This window comes from Pseudophryne corroboree, chromosome 4 (assembly GCF_028390025.1).
Source record: "Pseudophryne corroboree isolate aPseCor3 chromosome 4, aPseCor3.hap2, whole genome shotgun sequence".
Taxonomy (NCBI): domain Eukaryota; kingdom Metazoa; phylum Chordata; class Amphibia; order Anura; family Myobatrachidae; genus Pseudophryne; species Pseudophryne corroboree.
Genome location: NC_086447.1, coordinates 28,415,839 through 28,441,294, shown reverse-complemented (window position 1 = coordinate 28,441,294; position 25,456 = coordinate 28,415,839). Strand labels below are relative to the sequence as shown.

General features: G+C 47.3%; 1 protein-coding gene across 1 annotated transcript in view; it reads left to right on the top strand.

The window, feature by feature from the left end:
• Positions 1-25,456, top strand: part of LOC134910769 (taste receptor type 1 member 2-like) — a 118,438-nt gene that overhangs the window by 80,315 nt on the left and 12,667 nt on the right. The window lies entirely within an intron of this gene.

Genomic DNA, 25,456 nt, shown 5'->3' with positions numbered 1-25,456 from the left:
CCTCCTGCACCTCCTCCTCTCTCCAGCACCTCCTCCTCTCTCCAGCACCTCCTCCTCCCTCCTGCACCTCCTCCTCTCTCCAGCACATACTCTTCTCTCCTGCACCTCCTCCTCCCTCCTGCACCTCCTCCTCTCTCCTGCACCTCCTCCTCTCTCCTGCACCTCCTCCTCTCTCCAGCACCTCCTCCTCCTCCCTCCTGCACCTCCTCCTCCCTCCTGCACCTCCTCCTCTCTCCTGCACCTCCTCATCTCTCCAGCACCTCCTCCTCTCTCCAGCACCTCCTCCTCTCTCCAGCACCTCCTCCTCGCTCCTGCACCTCCTCCTCTCTCCAGCACATACTCCTCTCTCCTGCACCTCCTCCTCCCTCCTGCACCTCCTCCTCTCTCCAGCACCTCCTCCTCTCTCCAGCACCTCCTCCTCTCTCCTGCACCTCCTCCTCTCTCCAGCACCTCCTCCTCCCTACTGCACATCCTCCTCCCTCCTGCACCTCCTCCTCTCTCCTGCACCTCCTCCTCTCTCCAGCACCTCCTCCTCCCTCCTGCACCTCCTACTCTCTCCAGCACATCCTCCTCTCTCCAGCACATCCTCCTCTCTCCAGCACCTCCTCCTCTCTCCAGCACCTCCTCCTCCCGCACCTCCTCCTCTCTCCAGCACCTCCTCCTCTCTCCAGCACCTCCTCCTCTCTCCAGCACCTCCTCCTCCCTCCTGCACCTCCTCCTCTCTCCAGCACCTCCTCCTCTCTCCAGCACATCCTCCTCTCTCCAGCACCTCCTCCTCTCTCCAGCACATCCTCCTCTCTCCAGCACATCCTCCTCTCTCCAGCACATCCTCCTCCCTCCTGCACCTCCTCCTCTCTTCAGCACATCCTCCTCTCTCCAGCACATCCTCCTCTCTCCGGCACCTCCTCCTCTATCCAGCACCTCCTCCTCCCTCCTGCACCTCCTCCTCTCTCCAGCACATCCTCCTCTCTCCAGCACATCCTCCTCTCTCCAGCACCTCCTCCTCTCTCCAGCACATCCTCCTCTCTCCAGAACATCCTCCTCTCTCCTGCTCTCTCCAGCACATCCTCCTCTCTCCAGCACATCCTCCTCTCTCCAGCACCTCCTCCTCTCTCCAGCACCTCCTCCTCCCTCCTGCACCTCCTCCTCTCTCCAGCACATCCTCCTCTCTCCAGCACATCCTCCTCTCTCCAGCACCTCCTCCTCCCTCCTGCTCCTCCTCCTCTCTCCTGCACCTCCTCCTCTCTCCTGCACCTCCTCCTCCCTCCTGCACCTCCTCATCTCTCCAGCACCTCCTCCTCCCTGCTGCACCTCCTCCTCCCTCCAGCACATCCTCCTCTCTCCAGCACATCCTCCTCTCTCCAGCACCTCCTCCTACCTCCTGCACCTCCTCCTCTCTCCTGCACCTCCTCCTCCCTCCTGCACCTCCTCCTCCCTCCAGCACATCCTCCTCTCTCCAGCACCTCCTCCTCTCTCCAGCACCTCCTCCTCCCTCCTGCTCCTCCTCCTCCCTCCAGCACATCCTCCTCTCTCCAGCACCTCCTCCTACCTCCTGCACCTCCTCCTCTCTCCTGCACCTCCTCCTCCCTCCTGCACCTCCTCCTCCCTCCAGCACATCCTCCTCTCTCCAGCACCTCCTCCTCTCTCCAGCACCTCCTCCTCCCTCCTGCACCTCCTCCTCCCTCCAGCACATCCTCCTCTCTCCAGCACCTCCTCCTCCCTCCTGCACCTCCTCCTCTCTCCAGCACATCCTCCTCTCTCCAGCACATCCTCCTCTCTCCAGCACCTCCTCCTCTCTCCAGCACCTCCTCCTCCCTCCTGCACCTCCTCCTCTCTCCTGCACCTCCTCCTCTCTCCAGCACTTCCTCTTCCCTGACGTTCTGTATTCTGCAGTGCTGACTCTACTAAGTGAAGTGCCCCGGCCCCCTCCGATGGGGAGGAGGGGCCACCCTCTCAGCTCCTCCCCACCGCACATGATCTAGCAGTTCCCACTTGAGAGACAAGCTGTCTGTCAGGAAGGGGAGGATGGGCAGCTATCTCAGCTCCTCCCCTTCCTGTTTGTATTCCGCTCCCCCCCTCCATCTTTCTCTTTCTCAGTGTTTTGGTGCCGGGGATCTGACAGGGTCATGCCAAGATCTCAGGGTCGTCCCCGGCATCTACTGTCATAATGGGAGGGAGGGAGCAGAAGCAGCAGGTCACTCACTGACTGTGTGTCTGAGTCTGCGACTTCCATTTCCTTGCACAGCAGCAGCCCCCGGTAGGGATTAGGATTGCTTTACATGCTTGCATATGTGTAAACACAAATATATATTGATTAGCAACAATCTATATTTTTAAAAAGGTTTTCACTTGTGGGTGTCTGTGGCAGATTTTTTTTTTTATTGAGTTTGTGAAAGTGCTTGGCTGCATCTCTTGCCTCTGTATGCAATTATTCAGGTACTGTCTGGGGCTATCCTATTAGTCATGATGCGGTGGGCTCCTCCCCCGGATGCCGGCATTTATTGCGGATTATGCTTCGGATGCCTCAAGCAGCCATAGCATAATCTGTGATAATCAGCTGCAGGAGCCGTGATAACACATGGGATCGGGGACTGATCCCCAATCCCATGTGTTATTGCGCAATCGTGGATCCGTTATTGGCTGATGAAGATGGCCTCTAATTGGATACTGCGATAATTAACATCGGTCATTAATCACGATATGCGGCTGTTTTCACCAGCCGAAACGGCATCACGGCTAATTGGATATCCTCCCTTGTCTTTCTATGTTTTGCAGCTTGAGTAGTTACATCATTGCCACCTGTTAGGGGTCTCCCTTACTCCATTTCCACACACGTCATTAGTGAGAGGCTATGAACAATTCAGACCATGGGCCTGATGTAAAGGAGTGCGAGATGGCCGGAGCGCCAAGATTCCGGTCAAACTCATACTTTTTTTTAAAGCAGCAATCATTTTTCCTTGTAAATTATTGCAGCTTTAAAAAAAAGTACGAGTTTGTCTGTAATGTTGGCGCTCCGGCCATCTCGCACTGCTTTACATCTGGCCCCATGGTTTGAAAGAATAACCTTTGTCACTAATAAAGATTGGGATCTCTCTCTCTCTCTCTCTCAAATCTATCATAGGGGGTCATTCAAACCAGATCGCACGTTAGATTTTTTTGCTGCTTTGCGATCAGGTCTAAACTGCGCATGCGTATGCACCGCAATGCGCAGGTGCGTCGTACAGGTGCAAATCGCATCGTTGCTGTGCGATGGGTTTTATGAAGAATCCATTAGCACAGCCGATTGCAATGAGATTGACAGGAAGAAGGCGTTTGTGGGTGTCAACTGACCATTTTCTGGAAGTTGTTGGAAAAACGCAGACGTGTCCAAGCGTTTGCAGGGCGGGTGTCTGACGTCAATTCCGGGACCTGACAGGTTGAAGTGCTCGCAGCGGCTGAGTAAGTCCTGAGCAACTCAGAAACAGAACAAAACTTTTTTGTACCACCCGGCTGCACATGCGATCACACACTTGCAAAGCAAAAATACACTCCCCCATAGGCGGCAACTATCTGATTGCAGCGCTGCAAAAAATAGCTAGCGAGCGATCAGGTCTGAATTAGGCCCATAGAAAGCTTACGAGCAGGGCCCTCCTACCTCTGTTGCTGTATGTTATTACCCTGTTTAGCTTTATCACTGTTTCCAATTGTAACGTGCAACGGAATTTGCTGCACTATATAAGAAACTGTAAATAAATAATATACATATATTCCTAAATTAAACAGAAGGTGCAGATAGTGCAGTGTAATTTTAAAAATAGAATACGCATACACATTAAATATAAAAAGTGTCTTATTAAAGTAACCGTCATTCAGGACAAAGGGCTCTCACATCTGGTTTCGGCACTGGCCTCGGCAGTTTGGAGGCGGCCAGTACTGGAGTCAGATGTGAGAGCACTTAGTCCTGAATGATGGTCACTTTAAAAAGCCATATGCTGGCTGCCCTTGGGGAAGGGTAAAGAGGGAGCAGTAAAAACTGGACTGACTGTAATAAGGATTCTATTAATAATAATAATAATAATTATTATTATTATTTCTGTGTCACTAGGGATCCACAGTGCCCATTATAGTACATAAACGAATGAGCAAAACAAGCAAAAAAAAACCACTTACAGTTTGAGACTATATAGGACAAGTACAAGGTATATACAGAAACCAGGGGGTTAGGTGCCATCAAAGGGAGTATTGAATTTACTATGACTAAGATTTGCACAATGAGTATGTTGTATATAGGGCTGTTTCTTGTACATATAGCACCCAGTGTGGGGGGAGGGGCCAAAGGTATCTAGCGGTGGCCGGCGTGACATAAGCAGATGACATCAGGGGTTGCTATAATGCCCCTGGTTTACACATAAACATGTACTCCCCCAATAAATTCTGTTTTTGTCCCTGAAGATCCGCACTGGTGACACTGGAGATCACTAGAATGACCAGTTATCCGGTGTCATTTGAAGCCCGCTACACTACACAGCAGCAACGGCCACATACAGCGGTGACCTTCTCTACCCTCATCCATTGCCCTAGAAATGATGAAGGTCTGTAGTAGTTACCAGAACAGTTAGACAAGGTGGTATATTATCACTGTCAATGGATTCAGTATGAGCGACCGCCGGTCGGGATGGCGGCAGTCAAAATACTGATGCCAGAATCCCGAACTTTGAATCCCATCAGGGGTGAGTATGCAGCCTAACCCTAGCCTTCCCCTGGTGGTATCTAAACCTAACGCTCCCCTCTTAGAGACTAAACCTAACCTTGCCATGGTGGTACCTAACCCTGACCCCCCCTAACCGCAGCCTAACCCAAACCCCCCCAGAGTCGCCTAAACCTAACCCCTAGCACAAAGCGATCGCTGCGCCCATACTTACAGAGGTCGGGATACCGGCTGTCAGCGTCACGGTGTTGGTTTCCTGACCCAGTCGATATTCCAATGTTGGTGTTCTGACAGGTGTCAGGATCCCGGCATCGGTATTCCGACTGCCGGTATTCCAACTGCCGGGATTCTGACAGACAAGATCTTAACCGCATCCCTTGTCAATCATACAGTTTAAGTCTATCAATCTTTACCTAATGTAGTTGTACTCTTTAAATGCTTATGGAAGAGGTTTTCAAACATCCTCTAGGCACCCCACACATACTTGAAATTAAGTAAACCATGCAACAAAGCACTAAGGGGGACATTTACTAAGCAGTGATAAGAGCGGAGAAATGAGCCAGTGGAGAAGTTGCCCCATCAACCAATTAGCAGCTCTGTATCATTTTATAGTATGCAAATTATAGATGTTACCTCAGTGCTGATTGGTTGCCATGGGCAACTTCTCCACTGGCTCACTTCTCTGCTTAGTAAATGTCCCCCAAAATCTCTTGTTTTTCTTCTGTGGTGGGGGCAAAGCATATTGTTGCACCTGGGCCCACCACACTCTAGTTCCGCCACTGGGCGAGGCTACACATGTAGGAGATGCAGGTAACCACTCCTGGGGTGGGCTGGGCTCTTTACATCAGCAGGTTCCACCCTAATAAGCCAAAAATGACACAAATCACATCATATATGCCTAGACCCCTCCATACAGACCAAAGATACCTGCAATTAGCTCTTCATCCTGTTCACTTTACTAGGAAGTGGACAGGATGCGGGAGACCCATCCACTCTTCCAGGGATCTTGGGGGGGCTACCCAAAAATGTATTATTTATGTGCCTGAACTGCTGTGCTCACTGACAGAACATTGTGTGGAGGTGAGAGAGACAGCGTTCCTAAATAACATAGGGGGTCATTCCGAGTTGATCGCTCGCTAGCTACTTTTTGCAGCGCTGCAATCAGATAGTCGCTGCCTACAGGGGAGTGTATTTTCGCTTTGCAAGTGTGTGATCGCATGTGCAGCCAAGCGGTACAACAAAGTTTGGTGCAGTTTCTGAGTTGCCCAGAACTTACTCAGCCCTTGCGATCACTTCAGCCTGTCCGGGCCGGAATTGACGTGAGACACCCGCCCTGCAAATGCTTGGACACACCTGCGTTTTTCCAAACACTCCCACAAAACGGTCAGTTGCCATCCATTAAAGCTTTCTTTCTGTCAATCACCTTGCGATCGCCCGTGCAAATGGATTCTTAGTTAAATCCATCCCTAGGCGCTGATCCGCTTTGTACTCGTACGACGTGCCTGCGCATTGCAGTGAATACGCATGCGCAGTCCGGTCCTGATCGCTCCGCAGCGAAAATCCGGAGCGCGTGATCAACTCGGAATGACCCCCATAGGGAGACGTTCCCTCTGACATCATATGGTAATGGTAAGGTTGCCATTATGCTGATAACTCATAAAACATTTACAGTATAATGACAAATAAGGAATCATTCAGCACACGGATTGCAATTGCAAATCTGAAAAGACCTCTAGCCAAAACCACAATCGCATTTCGACGACCTCATTGATGTATATTCATTTATAAATGATTTATACATTAATAATGTAGCTATGTTAAAATATGGCATACAGAAATCATATTGCAATAAAGTGCTGGGATTGTTTTGCTGCTTGTCAGAATAGAGTACAGTAGGCCGGCATTTGGGGCCGTGGTGTACACACAATACATACATGTAAAATGGTAAAGTAACGTGCTGCTTACCATAGTAATAAGTAGTGATGAGCGGGTTCGGTTCCGAACCCCCCCGAACCTCACCCATTTTACAAGGGTCCGAGGCAGACTCGGATCTTCCCGCCTTGCTCGGTTTACCCGAGCGCGCCCGAATGTCATCATCCCGCTGTCGTATTCTCGCGAGATTCGTATTCTATATAAGGAGCCGCGCGTCACTGCCATTTTCACTCGTGCATTGGAGATGATAGGGAGAGGACGTGCAGCGTTCTCTCAGTTGTGTTCAGTGTGCTGCAAATATCTGTGCTCAGTGTGCTGCAAATATCTGTGCTCAGTGTGCTGAAAATATCTACGTTCTCTGCCTGAAAAACGCTCCATATCTGTGCTACATTGTAGTATATAGTAGGAGGACAGTGCAGAATTTTGCTGACCAGTGACCACAAGTATTATATCACTACGATACAGTAGTCCACTGCTCTACCTACCTCTGTGTCGTCAAGTATACTATCCATCCATACCTGCGGTGCATTTAAGTTGTGCGCAGTATATATAGTAGGAGGACAGTGCATAAATTTGCTGACCACCAGTATAAAATATATAGCAGTACGGTACAGTAGTCCACTGCTCTACCTACCTCTGTGTCGTCAAGTATACTATCCATCCATACCTGTGGTGCATTTAAGTTGTGAGCAGTATATATAGTAGGAGGACAGTGCAAAATTTTGCTGACCACCAGTATATAATATATAGCAGTACGGTACAGTAGTCCACTGCTCTACCTACCTCTGTGTCGTCAAGTATACTATCCATCCATACCTGTGGTGCATTTAAGTTGTGCACAGTATATATAGTAGGAGGACAGTGCATAATTTTGCTGACCACCAGTATATAATATATAGCAGTACGGTACAGTAGACCATTGCTATTGATATATTACTGGCATATAATTCCACACATTAAAAAATGGAGAACAAAAATGTGGAGGGTAAAATAGGGAAAGATCAAGATCCACTTCCACCTCGTGCTGAAGCTGCTGCCACTAGTCATGGCTAAGACGATGAAATGCCATCAACGTCATCTGCCAAGGCCGACGCCCAATGTCATAGTAGAGAGCATGTTAAATCCAAAAAACAAAAGTTCAGTAAAATGACCCAAAAATCAAAATTAAAAGCGTCTGATGAGAAGCGTAAACTTGCCAATATGCCATTTACGACACGGAGTGGCAAGGAACGGCTGAGGCCCTGTCCTATGTTCATGGCTAGTGGTTCAGCTTCACATGAGGATGGAAGCACTCATCCTCTCGCTAGAAAAATGAAAAGACTTAAGCTGGCAAAAGCAAAGCAAAGAACAGTGCGTTCTTCTAAATCACAAATCCCCAAGGAGAGTCCAATTGTGTCGTTGTGATGCCTGACCTTCCCAACACTGGACGGGCAGAGGTGGCGCCTTCCACCATTTGCATGCCCTCTGCAAGTGCTGGAAGGAGCACACGCAGTCCAGTTCCTGATAGTCAAATTGAAGATGTCACTGTTGCAGTACACCAGGATGAGGATATGGATGTTGCTGGCGCTGAGGAGGAAATTGACAAGAAGGATTCTGATGGTGAGGTGGTTTGTTTAAGTCAGGCACCCGGGGAGACACCTGTTGTCCGTGGGACGAATATGGCCATTGACATGCCTGGTCAAATTACAAAAAAAATTACCTCTTCGGTGTGGAATTATTTTAGTAGAAATGCGGACAACAGGTGTCAAGCCGTGTGTCGCCTTTGTCAAGCTGTAATAAGTAGGGGTAAGGACGTTAACCACCTAGGAACATCCTCCCTTATACGTCACCTGGAGCGCATTCATCAGAAGTCATTGACAAGTTCAAAAACTTTGGGTGACAGCTGAAGCAGTCCACTGACAACTAAATCCCTTCCTCTTGTTACCAAGCTCCTGCAAACCACAGCACCAACTCCCTCAGTTTCAATTTCCTCCTTAGACAGGAAAGCCAATAGTCCTGCAGGCCATGTCACTGGCAAGTCTGACGAGTCCTCTCCTGCCTGGGATTCCTCTGATGCATCCTTGAGTGTAACGCCTATTGCTGCTGGCGCTGCTGTTGTTGCTGCTGTGAGTCGATCGGCATCCCAGACGGGAAGTCGGAAGACCACTTGTACTACTTCCAGTAAGCAATTGACTGTCCAACAGTCCTTTTCGTGGAAGATGAAATATCACAGCAGTCATCCTGCTGCAAAGCGGATAACTCAGGCCTTGGCAGCCTGGGCGGTGTTAAACGTGTTTCTGGTATCCACCGTTAATTCACAGGGAACTAGAGAATTGCTTGAGGTACTGTGTCCCCATTACCAAATACCATCTAGGTTCCATTTCTCTAGGCAGGCGATACCGAGAATGTACACAGACGTCAGAAAAAGAGTCACCAGTGTCCTAAAAAAATGCAGTTGTACCCAATGTCCACTTAACCACGGACATGTGGACAAGTGGAGCAGGGCAGACTCAGGACTATATGACTGTGACAGCCCACTGGGTAGATGTATTGCCTCCCGCAGCAAGAACAGCAGCGGCGGCACCAGTAGCAGCATCTCGCAAACGCCAACTCGTTCCAAGGCAGGCTACGCTTTGCATCACCGCTTTCCATAAGAGGCACACAGCTGACAACCTCTTACGGAAAATGAGGAGCATCATCGCAGCATGGCTTACCCCAATTGGACTCTCCTGGGGATTTGTGACATCGGACAACGCCACCAATATTGTGCGTGCATTACATCTGGGCAAATTCCAGCACGTCCCATGTTTTGTACATACATTGAATTTGGTGGTGCAGAATTATTTTAAAAACGACAGGGGCGTGCAAGAGATGATGTCGCTGTCCTGAATAATTGAGGGCCACTTTCGGCATTCAGCCACCGAGTGCCGAAGACTGGTGCACCAGCAAACACTCCTGAACCTGCCCCGCCATCATCTGAAACAAGAGGTGGTAACGAGGTAGAATTCAACCCTCTATATGCTTCAGAGGATGGAGGAGCAGCAAAAGGCCATTCAAGCCTATACAGCTACCTACGATATAGGCAAAGGAGGGGGAATGCACCTGACTCAAGCGCAGTGGAGAATGATTTCAACATTGTGCAAGGTTCTGCAACCCTTTGAACTTGCCACACGTGAAGTCAGTTCAGACACTGCCAGCCTTAGTCAGGTCATTCCCCTCATCAGTTTTTTTCAGAAGAAGCTGGAGGGATTGAAGGAGGAGTTAAAACATTGCGATTCCGCTAGGCATGTGGGACTTGTGGATGGAGCCCTTAATTTGCTTAGCCAGGATTCACGGGTGGTCAATCTGTTGAAATCAGAGCACTACATTTGGCCACCGTGCTCGATCCTAGGTTTAAAGCCTACGTTGGATCTCTCTTTCCAGCAGACACAAGTCTGCAGAGGTTCAAAGACCTGCTGGTGAGACACTTGTCAAGTCAAGCGGATTGTGACCCATCAACAGCTCCTCCTTCACATTCTCCCGCAACTGGGGCTGCGAGGAAAAGGCTAAGAATTCCGAGCTCACCCGCTGGCGGTGATGCAGGGCAGTCTGGAGCGAGTGCTGACATCTGGTCCGGACTGTAGGACCTGCCAACGATTACTGACATGTCGTCTACTGTCACTGTATATGATTCTATCACCATTGAAAGAATGTTGGAGGATTATATTAGTGACCGCATCCAAGTAGGCACGTCAGTTAGTCCGTACGTATACTGGCAGGAAAAAGAGGCAATTTGGATGCCCTTGCAGAAACTGGCTTTATTCTACCTAAGTTGCCCCCCCTCCAGTGTGTACTCCGAAAGAGTGTTTAGTGCAGCCGCTCACCTTGTCAGCAATCGGTGTACGAGGTTACTTCCAGAAAATGTGGAGAAGATGATTTTCATCAAAATTAATTATAATCAATTCCTCCGTGGAGACATTCACCAGCAATTGCCTCCAGAAAGTATACAGGGACCTGAGATGGTGGATTCCAGTGGGGACGAATTAATAATCTGTGAGGAGGGGGATGTACACAGTGAAAGGGGTGAGGAATCGGACGATGAGGAGGAGGTGGACATCTTGCCTCTGTAGAGCCAGTTTGTGCAAGGACAGATTCATTGCTTCTTTTTTGGTGGGGGCCCAAACCAACCAGTCATTTCAGTCACAGTCGTGTGGCAGACCCTGTCGCTGAAATGATGGGTTTGTTAAAGTGTGCATGTCCTGTTTTTACAACATAAGGGTGGGTGGGAGGGCCCAAGGACAATTCCATCTTGCACCTCTTTTTTCTTTCATTTTTCATTGCATCATGTGCTGTTTGGGGACTATTTTTTGAAGTGCCATCCTGTCTGACACTGCAGTGCCACTCCTAGATGGGCCAGGTGTTTGTGTCAGCCACTTGGGTCGCTTAGCTTAGTCACACAGCTACCTCATTGCACCTCTTTTTTTCTTTGCATTATGTGCTGTTTGGGGACTATTTTTTAAATCTGCCATCCTGTCTGACACTGCAGTGCCACTCCTAGATGGGCCAGGTGTTTGTGTCGGCCACTTGGGTCGCTTAGCTTAGTCATACAGCTACCTCATTGCACCTCTTTTTTTCTTTGCATCATGTGCTGTTTGGGGACTATTTTTTAAATCTGCCATCCTGTCTGACACTGCAGTGCCACTCCTATATGGGCCAGGTGTTTGCGTCGGCCACTTGGGTCACTTAGCTTAGTCATCCAGCAACCTTGGTGCAAATTTTAGGACTAAAAATAATATTGTGAGGTGTGAGGTGTTCAGAATAGACTGTAAATGAGTGGAAATTATGGTTATTGAGGTTAATAATACTATGGGATCAAAATGACCCCCAAATTCTACGATTTAAGCTGTTTTTGAGGGTTTTTTGTAAAAAAAACACCCGAATCCAAAACACACCCGAAACCGCCCAAAAAATTTCAGGGAGGTTTTTCCAAAACGCGTGCGAATCCAAAACACGGCCGCAGAACCGAATCCAAAACCAAACCACAAAACACGAAAAATGTCCGGTGCACATCACTAGTAATAAGATATGCACAACACTGAGCTAGAATGAGCATATACATGACACACACATACATAAAGAAAAGTGTTAGTCAATTGTAAAAAGCTAATTTATGTAATCAGGCAGCAGCAAACGTAGAGCATTCCCTGCATCACTGTAATTAGTTTAGCACACTAACAGCATTCCCTGCATCACTGTAATTAGTGCAGCACACTAACAGCATTCCCTGCATCACTGTAATTAGTGCAGCACACTAACAGCATTCCCTGCATCACTGTAATTAGTGCAGCACATTAACAGCATTTCCTGAATCACTGTAATTAGTGAGCACACTAACAGCATTCCCTGCATCACTGTAATTAGTGGGCACACTAACAGCATTCCCTGCATCACTATAATTAGTGCAGCACACTAACAGCATTCCCTGCATCACTGTAATTAGTGCAGCACACTAACAGCATTCCCTGCATCACTGTAATTAGTGCAGCACACTAACAGCATTCCCTGCATCACTGTAATTAGTGCAGCACACAAAAATTCCTCAAGACCTCCACCTAATGGCAGCGAGTGTCTAATCCTCAGTAAGGGAGCCCCGAGCACATGCAAATCCGATGCAGCTGACGCCTCGTCAAACTTCCACTTACTCAGGGCATGGTTCAGATCCATGTACCCAACCGTCACCACGACGGTCCAAAACCACCACACACAAATGGTTGCATCCACAGGTCCCCATAAAAAGACCCAAAAGATGCCACCCATAGCCACACGCATTCAAGTGCAAGGTAACCAACATGCCAACAAGAGCAACCGCTGGTCACCGTGACCAAGACCAGGTATCCTGCAGAAAAGTATCTCAGCACCCAACCATAAGATTCTAGCCTTTAAGCAATAGATGCACAAAGCGATGAAGGGCGGCATCCTAACATAGCAAAAACAAAAACCTAGGATCCAAAGGTAACCACACCGCTCGCGATAGGCATTCCATACCAGATGCCTAGCGTCGCAGCCCCCGCATAACCAGTTTGAGTGTCAGAAACCGATTTGTCTGACGAATGAAAACCATTTAACTGAAACGCCGTATTGCCAAACTTAATAAAACTTCAAAACCCCACCGAAACACCCCCAAAACATGTGACGTATCTAACAAATATAGAACTTAATATCCCCCTCCCAGCAACGCTGGGGAAAGGATATACTAGCAAGGCGCTCGGCCCTGTGACCTCACGCCTAACTGAAACCGGCTAGTACCCACAAAGTCGGTATCAACGCAAAAGCCACTTACCTCTGGGACCTTCATGAAGTAGGAACAAAACCCAGTTGTCCCCTGACTATATATGATATATATGCTGGAGCCCAAAATGGCTGCCTCACATTTTGCATGCTCCTGACCATCTCCATAAAACAGCTTAAATTCTCCACAACTGACCTATGAATCATCATAAATATCCAAGGACTTACCTTCAACTTGTACTACTCTAGGCGGCCATCTCATCATAAACAACGGATTGCATTCCTGCGCTGAGATACACACTGGATTGAATCCTCTGCAACTCTCCACTGAGAAGTCCTTCAGTTTGGAATCTACTGTGCTCTGCATTGGACATCCCAGACAAGGTACTGTGGACTACAACCTATATTTGGTTCCATCCAGCACCTCATTTAGACATCATCCACCTCTGTTCTCTGAGCAACAAATAACTCTGACTTCTTGCATTTTTCAACTAGTATCAGTATATTCAGGCTCAAATTGCAGGATCCCAGCCATTCCCCAGGACAAATTATATCACTACCCCACAAGAAATCTACTTCAAAGGCCTCTCACACGGAGACTTTTCACACCTACACAATAGGAATTGGATTCTAACACCTTTCCAAAAGCCTGCTCTGTCCCAGTATAATTGACTAAATCAGCAACAGAAAAGGAAAGTTATTTTATTTATCACTTGTTCCAAATATACACATTGGATTATTGGAGAAGTAATAGGTTATAGCAATAACTCTGTTCATGAACCCATTATAATTTTTGGATCACATACCGAATTGGAAAAAAAAAAAAAAAAAAATATATATATATATATATATATACATACACAGCTTTCTCTCCCTCTCTCATCATCATATGCAGCTCATACTTATTGTAATCTGTCATTGATGACCCAATGCATATGTATTCCTCCAGCTTCAGTTTTTCACTCTGCCCACCACGTTCCGCAGTTCCTATTACACCATCACAGGCTTCTATCCTCCAATCCCTTGGCATTTTAAAAAGAAAACACAGGCGCATTCGAGGGAAGCGAGCAGGCCAGAAACTTCTTTTCCCCGGTAACCAGCTACAGTAAGTATTTTGCCCACATGCTCACCCGCAGCTTCAATGAACAATCAAATAGAAGTCATACCCAAAAGACGACCCTGTGTTTGGAAGAACAGAACTGTCAATTCTCGCTTGGTGACCCCATACCCAGAGCACCTGCACCTAACATAAAGAAAACTGAAGGCCCTCTGGTATGCCCAATCACGTCAGTCCTTTGTAATGCCAGATCTATAAGAAACAAGACTGCAACAATTGCTGACCTTATAGAATTTGCAGATCTAGCCTGTATTACAGAGACCTGGCTAGATGAAAACGCAGCACCTTTATTGGAGGCTGTAGTCCCAACAAACTACTCTGTCATCCACAACCCAAGACTGGACAGCAGGGGTGGCAGGATGGCTCTCTATTTCAAAAAAGACCTTAAACTTAGGGTCCACCCTATTGAAATTACTCGCTCATTCGAGTGCATTGCTGCCCAGAGTTCGACAGGATTAGGATTCAGAATACTTCTCATTTGCCGGCACCCTGGAGATGGAAAGATATTTCTACAAGAAATTGCAGACACTGTTGCTTGTCTGGTTCTGGAACATCAAAGATGGCTCATCCTCTGGGATTTCAATGCATGGGTGGATGATGAGCTCTCACACCTTGGCCAAGACCACCTGTGCACAATGAATGGTCTGGGCTTCACACAGGTCATTCTTTCTGCCACACATAAAAGTGGTCACACTCTTGATCTTGTCTTTCAGATTGGATTAGAAGTCACTGACCTAAAAATAAACCCAGTCATCTGTTCAGACCACCACTCCCTTTGGTTCTCAATTGAAACCCCTCAAATAAGATCTCTGCCCGTAGAGATGACCAGGTATCGTCCAAAGAGGGGTATGACTCCCCAGGATCTAGCAGCAAATCTGGATCTCTTTACTATACTGTGTGCCTGTGAAGATCCCTGTTCCCTAGTCCATTATTATAATAGGGATTTTATGGCTGCAATTGATATTATCGCCCCTGTGCGTATAAGACCTCGTAAACCACAACGTCGAGCTCCCTAGTTTGACAACAGTGTTAGTGAGCTCAAGAAAAGGGGGCGTAGACTGGAAAGACGATGGAGGAAGACTAACCTAGTGGATGACAAAATAAAACTAATAAAGCATAACGAAGACTATCAATCGATCGATCACCCGTAAGAAATCACAATTCCTGTCAAATGAGATCACGGCAGCAAACAATAGGCCAGCTCAACTTTTCCGCACAGTGGAGATGCTTTGCAAGCCAGCATGCCTGCAGACTGATGAAACCCTCTCCCAGGCAAGATGCAACGAGTTCACAAACTTCTTTGCAGATAAAATATCCACCATCCGGGCTGGAATCTCTACAGTGCCATCAAAGGAGTGCCAAACTACAAAGCGTGCCAATATAAGCCATCTGCCTTCATGGACCAGCTTTAACCCAGTAAATGTAAAGGACATTGCTGAAATTGCTTGAATTTTGCATCCCACCACCTGTGATCTGGACCATGCCTCAACCAAGCTTCTAATAGGTTGTATGGATATAATTGGTCCTGTCCTTGCAAAAATTGTTCAATGCTCTTTGCAGATAGGCATTTTTCCTGGACCCCTAACGGAAGCAATTGTTAGACCTCTTCTTAAAAAACCTAATTTAGATCCCGACTGCATGACCAACTACAGACCGGTATCAAACCTTCATTTTCTAGGAAAGGTTATTGAGAAAGTGGTTGCAAATCAACTGGAAACCCGCCTGATTCAGGAGAAGACATAGCACTGAAACAGACCTGGGGGTATATGTACAAAGATTTAAGTTTTTGCCATTTTTAAGGGTGTTTGATCTGGAATGGTATCGGGTGCATTTTACTGCAACTTTTTGAATACTGATACGGTCATTCACTAAGCTGACGACTTTTCAAAATTCGTATTTTCCGATGTCGATGTGATTCGTAATGTCAGGCACTGCCTGACAAAACACAAGGAATCCCAGCCGGATCTGTGAGATCCGTGCAGGGCTTCATTGTGTACCTTAAAAAGGTGTTTAAAGTGTTAAAAATTCAGAAAAAAATTGCGTGGGGTCCCCCCTCCTAAGCACAACCAGCCTCGGGCTCTTTGAGCCAGTCCTGGTTGACAAAATATTGGAAAAAAAATGACAGGGGTTCCCCCATATTTCATCAACCAGCACCGGGCTCTGCGCCTGGTCCTGGTTCAAAAAATACAGGGGACAAAAAGCATAGGGGTCCCCACAGCCGGGGGACACTTTTATTGTGGTCCCGGTGGCCCTGGCATTACATGCCCAATTAGTCACCCCTGGCCGGGGTACCCTGGAGGAGTGGGAACCCCTTAAATCAAGGGGTCCCCCCCTCCAGCCACCCAAGGGCCAGGGGTGAAGCCCGAGGCTGTCCCCCCATCCAAGGGCGGCGGATGGGGACTGATAGCCTTGTGTAAAAAATGAGAATATTGTTTTTAGTAGCAGTACTACAAGTCCCAGCAAGCCTCCCCCGCAAGCTGGTACTTGGAGAACCACAAGTACCAGCATGCGGTGGAAAACCGGGCCCGCTGGTACCTGTAGTACTACTACAAAAAAAAAACAACAAAAAACAGGACACACACACCGTTACAGTATAAGATTATTACATACATGCACACCACCAAACATACATACTTACCTATGTTCACACGAGGCTCGGTCCGCTTCTCCTTGTAGAATCCTCGGGGAACCTGTGAAAAAATTATACTCACATAATCCAGTGTTGCTTGTGTTCTTTGTATAATCCACGTACTTGGCAAAACTAAAAAAACCGAAACCCGACCACGCACTGAAAGAGGTGCCAAGTTTAAACATGGGACCCCTTTCTCCGACTGCCAGGACCCCCCCTGACTCCTGACAATAGTTTTTGTCACTTCTTGAGGAAGGGGAGGGTGTCCCCGAAACGCGTTGAAGTTTGCTGCTAACCATCACACCAGATCACTTACTTGCTGTATTGGATGAATAAAGAAGTCGTGTGTTTTCTGGAAAAATACTTGTCTGCCTTATTCCTGCCGCCCATACTGTGAGGGATACGAAAGATACCTTGATGTGTACGCGGGATAGGACACTAATGTAAGTGTTATTCCAATAGCTAAGTCCATTGCAAGTGAAGTGTACCGTGGATGTATGGTGATAGAAAGATACCTTTACATGAAAGCGAGACAGAATAATAAAGTGAGTGTCTTTCTGATGTGTGGAAAGAGCTTGAAAGAAACTTTGGACGAAGATTGAAAAGTCTCAAGTTGTTTATAAATTTCATTATTTTTAAACTCAGCGCTAGTCTGCAACCATCTATTGCCCCCCTGACTCCTGTCAAAGAGGGTCCCTTCAGCCAATCAGGGAGCGCCACGTCGTGGCACTCTCCTGATTGGCTGTGTGCTCCTGTAGTGTCTGTGAGGCTGCACACGGCAGAGATACAATGTAGCGATTATGCGCTCCATTGTATCCAATGGTGGGAACTTTGCGGTCGGCGGTTGACCGAAAGTAACCTCACCGCTGACCGCAAAGTTCCCACCATTGAAGATAATGGAGCGGCTGTGCAATGTGCTATCTGACAGCTCAGACGCGCATAGCCAATCAGGAGAGTGCCACGACGTGGCGCTCCCTGATTGGCTGAAGGGACCCTCTGTGACAGAAGTCACGGGGGGTCTCAGCATTCAGGGAAAGGGGTCCCATGTGTAAACATGGGACCCCTTTCAGTCCGTGGTCCGGGTAAATGCTGTTTGTTTTTTTGCCAAGTATACGTGGATTACAAAAAAGAACAGGACAGCTACACTGGATTTTGGTGAGTATAATTTTATTTTCAGGTACACCCTGGATTCTACTTGGAGAAGTGGATAGAGGTCGGCGTGTGAACATAGGTATGTATGTGTGTGTCTGCATGTATGTAATAAAGTTTTACTATCACGGTGTGCATGTACTGTTTTTATTTGGGTATTTTTTTGCAGTAGAACTACAGGTACCAGCGGGCCCGTTTCCCCCTGCATGCTGGTACTTGTGGTTCTCCAAGTACCAGCTTGCGGGGGAGGCTTGCTGGGACTTGTAGTTCTGCTGCAAAAAACAATATTCTTTTATTTGTCACAAGGCTATCAGCCCCCCATACGCAGCCCATGGATGGGGGGGACAGCCTCGGGCTTCACCCCTGGCCCTTGGGTGGCTGGAGGGGGGACCCCTTGATTTAAGGGGTCCCCACTCCTCCAGGGTACCCCGGCCATGGGTGACTAGTTGGAGATTTAATGCCACGGCCGCAGGGACCGATATAAAAGTGTCCCCCGGTTGTGGCATTATCTCTCCAGCTAGTGGAGCCCGGTGCTGGTGTTTAAAATACGGGGGACCCCTACATCTTTTGTCCCCCATATTTTTTGCACCAGGACCAGACGCAGAGCCTGCTGCTGGTTCTACAAATACGGGGGATCCCCTGTCAATTTTCCCCCCGTATTTTTACAACCAGGACCGGCTCAAAGAGCCCGAGGCTGGTTATACTTAGACCCCACGCATTTTTTTTTCTGGATTTTAACCCATTCCCACCCCTTCCCACTGAAAACCGTGCTCTCTCTATTTAGTCAGTTAAAAAAAAAATTTTTTAAAATATATAAAAATATATAAATAATACTTGTGTCTCCTAATAGACAAACCAAGTACATAATCCCTTCTAATATAAATAGATATGCTATTAGCATTAAAAAAAAACACAAAAAAAAACATGTTTTTACATTTTTATTAGATTCTGCCAGCAAAGTGAGGCGGAATGAAATTGACGAAATTACTGTCGAAAAGCACTGTTGTTGAATCTAAATTCTTCAATTGAATATACTTTTGTCGAAAAGCCGCATTTTTGCAACTGCAGAAATGTCGAATTTTTAAAATGTCGAATTGCAAAAAGTCGAATCTGAAACGTCCATTTTTTTGTCGAAAAGTATTGTATTGCATTGTCGAATCCAATTCGACATGTTTTTTTTTGTCGAAAATGCCCCGTTTTTCGACTTTTGCGGCAATTCGATTGCAATTGCATATACCTATATGTCTAGTTTCATCTTCTATAGTACTCATTACTACTGTAGGTGGGTTTTGATCAAAGGTGCCTTTTTATAAATAATAATAGGTTTCTCAGGCAGCTCATTACTTATAATAGGATCCGGTTTCAGTATCTTCCAATTGTTATCCTTTCTATTATCTTACGGTCAGAACTAAATTGGCTAATGAAGGCCCTTTCATAGCCATTCGATTCTTTTTTACCCCTTTGTTTCTTTTTCTTTTAACAAATCCTTCCTTTCCATTTTCATTACCCTTCCTTCCATTTTCTCTAAAATATCTCTGTTATAACCTTTACACTTAAATCTCTCTGTGACTTCTGACATTTGTTCCTTATAAATTCTGTCACCAGAACAATTTATTTTTATCCGAACATATTGATTGAATGGAATTATATCCAACCAACTAGAATGGTGTTGACTCATCCTTTCTATGCAGCCATTTACATACGCTTCCTTTCTGTAATGGGCCCTACACACTGGCCGATAACAGTGATCGATATGAACATTGTCGTTCATTAATGAACGAGAACCCACTCATATCGGTCAGTGTGTAGGTATCAACGATCGTTCATCGTTGGTGCCGGGTCGCTTATGCATGCAGACTAATATGGACAATCTCATCCATATTAGCATGCACGCATATGGAGCCAGGTGACGGGGGAGTGAAGAAACTTCACTCCCTCCATCACCTCCACCCCACTGCCGGGTCGCCCATCTGCTGTATCGGCCGTCGGGCAGCTCAGTGGTTGGTCGCCTAATGTGTAGGGCCATTAAGTTCTCTAAGTTTTTGTTTTCATTTGGCCATCCTCTAAATAAATAATCAAATCTAAAAAAAAACTTTCTCTTTACTTTTCTCAAAGGTCAATTTGATATTAAAAGGATTGTTATTAAGTTCTGGGCAAAATAACTCCAAATTCTATAAAATCTCCATCTTTATGAACATAATGACATCTATAAATCTGTTCCATAGGACCAGGTCTGCCCACAGCTTCCCTTCCCTTTTAAAAATATTTTTTTCTTCATTCTGTGAAGAAACATTTCTTCCCGACTGGGAGTGTAAAGGTTATAACACAGATATTTAACCCCAACTGAGTAATTGTGAAATAATAATAACCAAAAATAACATTTAAATATATCTTCGCTAACATTTGGGGGTCCAATGCTATAATAATCCAAATAGACCTCCTACTTAGTGCGCCAGAATCGGACTTCTTTTGCTTTCCTCTATCTTTCCTTGAATAAAACCCGGTTGAAATATACAAGCTTAGCTACATATGAGATAGATATCTCATGAAAACTAGTCACCTACTAGTCTAAAGAGATATCTCATGAAAACTAGTCACCCCTGCCTCCCCAGTTACCCACTATCTCCCTGTCACCCCTGCCTCCCTAGACACTCACTATCTCCCTGTCACTGCTGCCTCCCTAGTCACTCACTGTCCCCCTGTCACCCCTACCTCACTGGTCACCCACTATCTCCCTGTCACCCACTATCTCTCATAATCACTGCCTCTCTAGTTACCCACTATCTCCCTGTCACTATCTCCCTGTCTTTCCTGCCTCCCTAATCACCCACTATCTCCCTGTCACCCACTCTCTCCCTGTAATCCCTGCCTCCCCAGTTACTCACTATCTCCCTGTCACCCCTGCTTCCCCAGTCACCCCAGTCACCCACTATCTCCCTGTCATCATTTCCTCCCTAGTCACCCACTAGCTCTATGTCAATAACTATCTCCCTGTCTTCCATGCCTCCCTAGTCACCCACTATCTCCTTGTCACCCTGGCCTCCCCAGTCACTCACTATCTCCTTATCTCCCTGTCTTCCCTGCCTCCCCAGTCACTCACTATGTCCCTGTCAACCCTGTCTCCCCAGTCACCCACTATTTCCCTGTTACTAACTATCTCCCTGTCTTTTCTGCCTCCATAGTCACCCACTATATCTCTTTCATCTCTGCCTCCGCAGTCACCCACTATCTCTTGGTCATTCGTTATCTTCCTTTCACCCCTGCCTCCCCAGTCACCCACTATCTACCTATCACCCACTATCTCCCTGTCACCCCTGCCTCCATAGTCACCCACTACCTCAATGCCACTCTTTTTCTCCCTGTCATCCCTGCCTCCTCAGTCACCCACTATCTCCCTGTCACCCACTATCTTCCTTTCATCCCTGCCTCCATAGTCACCCACTAGCTCCCTTTCACTCATTATCTCCGTTTCACCCCTGACTCCCCAGTCACCCACTATATCCCTGTCATCACTGCCTTTACCGGTCATCCACTATCTCCCTTTCACTAACTAACTACCTGACATCTCTGCCTTCCTAGTCACCCACTATCTCCCTGTCACCCACTGTCTCCTTTTCATTCCTGCCTCCCCAGTCACCCACTATCTCCCTTTCATCCCAGCCCCCACAGTTACCCACTATCTTCCTGTCACTCACAGTCTCCCTGTCTTCACAGACTCCCCAGTCACCCACTATCTTCCTGTCACCCCTGCCTCCCTAGTCACTTAATATTGCCCTGTTATCCACTATGTCCTTATATATTTGGGGATACTATTGTGTGGCTACACCACTACCCTGTGAGACCTCACCCCTTTTTTTGCACTGTCCCTTTATAAAGTTTATCCCACAAAGGGGCACCAAAATCTATATTTGCTTACCAAATAAATTAAGCCTGCGCCAACCCTGCTACATGCACTAACCCTGGAGGCTGTAGCCAATGTAGCCTATGGGCAGCATCACCTCAGGTCTTTTAAAAGAAGTAACCTAAGTATCCCTTTGTGTAAATTGCGCTGCACATGCTCAGTCCAGTGAGAATACATGGGCAGAAGGCCAGTGTACTGAAACACTCTGTTACACATTCCCTCAACAAAACAAATTAAAACTAGTGATGTGCACCGGAAATTTTTCGGGTTTTGTGTTTTGGTTTTGGATTCGGTTCCGTGGCCGTGTTTTGGATGCGGACGCGTTTTGGCAAAACCTCCCTGAAAATTTTTTGTCGGATTTGGGAGTGTTTTGGATTCGTGTGTTTTTTTACAAAAACCCTCAAAAACAGCTTAAATCATAGAATTTGGGGGTCATTTTGATCCCATAGTATTATTAACCTCAATACCCATAATTTCCACTCATTTTCAGTCTATTCTGAACACCTCACACCTCACAATATTATTTTTAGTCCTAAAATTTGCACAGAGGTCGCTGGATGGCTAAGCTAAGCGACCCAAGTGGCCGACACAAACACCTGGCCCATCTAGGAGTGGCACTGCAGTGTCAGACAGGATGGCACTTCAAAAAAATAGTCCCCAAACAGCACATGATGCAAAGAAAAAAAGAGGTGCACCAAGGTCGCTGGATGGCTAAGCTAAGCGACACAAGTGGCCGACACAAACACCTGGCCCATCTAGGAGTGGCACTGCAGTGTCAGGCAGGATGGCACTTCACAAAAATTGTCCCCAAACAGCACATGATGCAAAGAAAAAAAGAGGCGCACCAAGGTCGCTGTGTGACTAAGCTAAGCGACACAAGTGGCCGACACAAACACCTGGCCCATCTAGGAGTGGCACTGCAGTGTCAGGCAGGATGGCACTTCAAAAAATAGTCCCCAAACAGCACATGATGCAAAGAAAAAAAGAGGTGCAATGTGGTAGCTGTGTGACTAAGCTAAGTGACCCAAGTGGCCGACACAAACACCTGGCCCATCTAGGAGTGACACTGCAGCACACGATGCAAAGAAAAATGAAAGAAAAAAGAGGTGCAAGATGGAATTGTCCTTGGGCCCTCCCACCCACCCTTATGTTGTATAAACAGGACATGCACACTTTAACGGACCCATCATTTCAGTGACAGGGTCTGCCACACGACTGTGACTGAAATGACTGGTTGGTTTGGGCCCCCACCAAAAGAGAAGCAATCAATCTCTCCTTGCACAAACTGGCTCTACAGAGGCAAGATGTCCACCTCATCATCATCCTCCGATTCCTCACCCCTTTCACTGTGTACATCCCCCTCCTCACAGATTATTAATTCGTCCCCACTAGAATCCACCATCTCAGGTCCCTGTGTACTTTGTGGAGGCAATTGCTGCTGGTGAATGTCTCCACGGAGGAATTGATTATAATTCATTTTGATGAACATCATCTTCTCCACATTTTCTGGAAGTAACCTCGTACGCCGATTGCTGACAAGGTGAGCGGCTGCACTAAACACTCTTTCGGAGTACACACTGGACGGTGGGCAACTTAGGTAAAATAAAGCCAGTTTCTGCAAGGGCCTCCAAATTGCCTCTTTTTCCTGCCAGTATACATACGGACTAACTGACGTGCCTACTTGGATGCGGTCACTCATATAATCCTCCACCATTCTTTCAATGGTGAGAGAATCATATGCAGTGACAGTAGACGACATGTCAGTAATCGTTGGCAGGTCCTTCAGTCCGGACCAGATGTCAGCACTCGCTCCAGACTGCCCTGCATCACCGCCAGCGGGTGGGCTCGGAATTCTTAGCCTTTTCCTCGCACCCCCAGTTGCGGGAGAATGTGAAGGAGGAGCTGTTGACAGGTCACGTTCAGCTTGACTTGACAATTTTCTCACCAGCAGGTCTTTGAACCTCTGCAGACTTGTGTCTGCCGGAAAGAGAGATACAACGTAGGTTTTAAATCTAGAATCGAGCACGGTGGCCAAAATGTAGTGCTCTGATTTCAACAGATTGACCACCTGTGAATCCTGGTTAAGCGAATGAAGGGTTCCATCCACAAGTCCCACATGCCTAGCGGAATCGCTCTGTTTTAGCTCCTCCTTCAATCTCTCCAGCTTCTTCTGCAAAAGCCTGATGAGGGGAATGACCTGACTCAGGCTGGCAGTGTCTGAACTGACTTCACGTGTGGCAAGTTCAAAGGGTTGCAGAACCTTGCACAACGTTGAAATCGTTCTCCACTGCGCTTCAGTCAGGTGCATTCCCCCTCCTTTGCCTATATCATGGGCAGATGTATAGGCTTGAATGGCCTTTTGCTGCTCCTCCATCCTCTGAAGCATATAGAGGGTTGAATTCCACCTCGTTACCACCTCTTGCTTCAGATGATGGCAGGGCAGGTTCAGGACTGTTTGCTGGTGCTCCAGTCTTTGGCACAAGGTGGCTGAATGCCGAAAGTGGCCCGCAATTCTTTGGACCACCGACAGCATCTCTTGCACACCCCTGTCATTTTTTTAAATAGTTCTGCACCACCAAATTCAATGTATGTGCAAAACATGGGACGTGCTGGAATTTGCCCAGATGTAATGCACGCACAATATTGGTGGCGTTGTCCGATGTCACAAATCCCCAGGAGAGTCCAATTGGGGTATGCCATTCTGCGATGATGTTCCTCAGTTTTCGTAAGAGGTTGTCAGCTGTGTGCCTCTTATGGAAAGCGGTGATACAAAGCGTAGCCTGCCTAGGAACGTGTTGGCATTTGCGAGATGCTGCTACTGGTGCCGCCGCTGCTGTTCTTGCTGCGGGAGGCAATACATCTACCCAGTGGGCTGTCACAGTCATATAGTCCTGAGTCTGCCCTGCTCCACTTGTCCACATGTCCGTGGTTAAGTGGACATTGGGTACAACTGCATTTTTTAAGACACTGGTGACTCTCTTTCTGACGTCTGTGTACATTTTCGGTATCGCCTGCCTAGAGAAGTGGAACCTAGATGGTATTTAGTACCGGGGACACAGTAACTCAATCAAATCTCTAGTTGCCTCTGAATTAACGGTGGATACCGGAAGCACATTTCTCACCGCCCAGGCTGCCAAGGCCTGAGTTATCCGCTTTGCAGCAGGATGACTGCTGTGATATTTCATCTTCCTCGCAAAGTACTGTTGGACAGTCAATTGCTTACTGGAAGTAGTACAAGTGGTCTTCCGACTTCCCCTCTGGGATGACGATCGACTCCCAGCAGCAACAACAGCAGCGCCAGCAGCAGTAGGCGTTACACTCAAGGATGCATCGGAGGAATCCCAGGCAGGAGAGGACTCGTCAGACTTGCCAGTGACATGGCCTGCAGGACTATTGGCCTTCCTGTGTAAGGTGGAAATTGACACTGAGGGAGTTGGTGGTGTGGTTTGCAGGAGCTTGGTCACAAAAGGAAGGGATTTAGTGGTCAGTGGACTGCTTCCGCTGTCATCCAAAGTTTTTGAACTTGTCACTGACTTATGATGAATGCACTGCAGGTGACGTATAAGGGAGGATGTTCCGAGGTGGTTAACGTCCTTACCCCTACTTATTACAGCTTGACAAAGGCAACACATGGCTTGACACCTGTTGTCCGCATTTGTGTTGAAATAATTCCACACCGAAGAGCTGATTTTTTTTGTATTTTGACCAGGCATGTCAATGGCCATATTCGTCCCACGGACAACAGGTGTCTCCCCGGGTGCCTGACTTCAACAAACCACCTCACCATCAGAATCC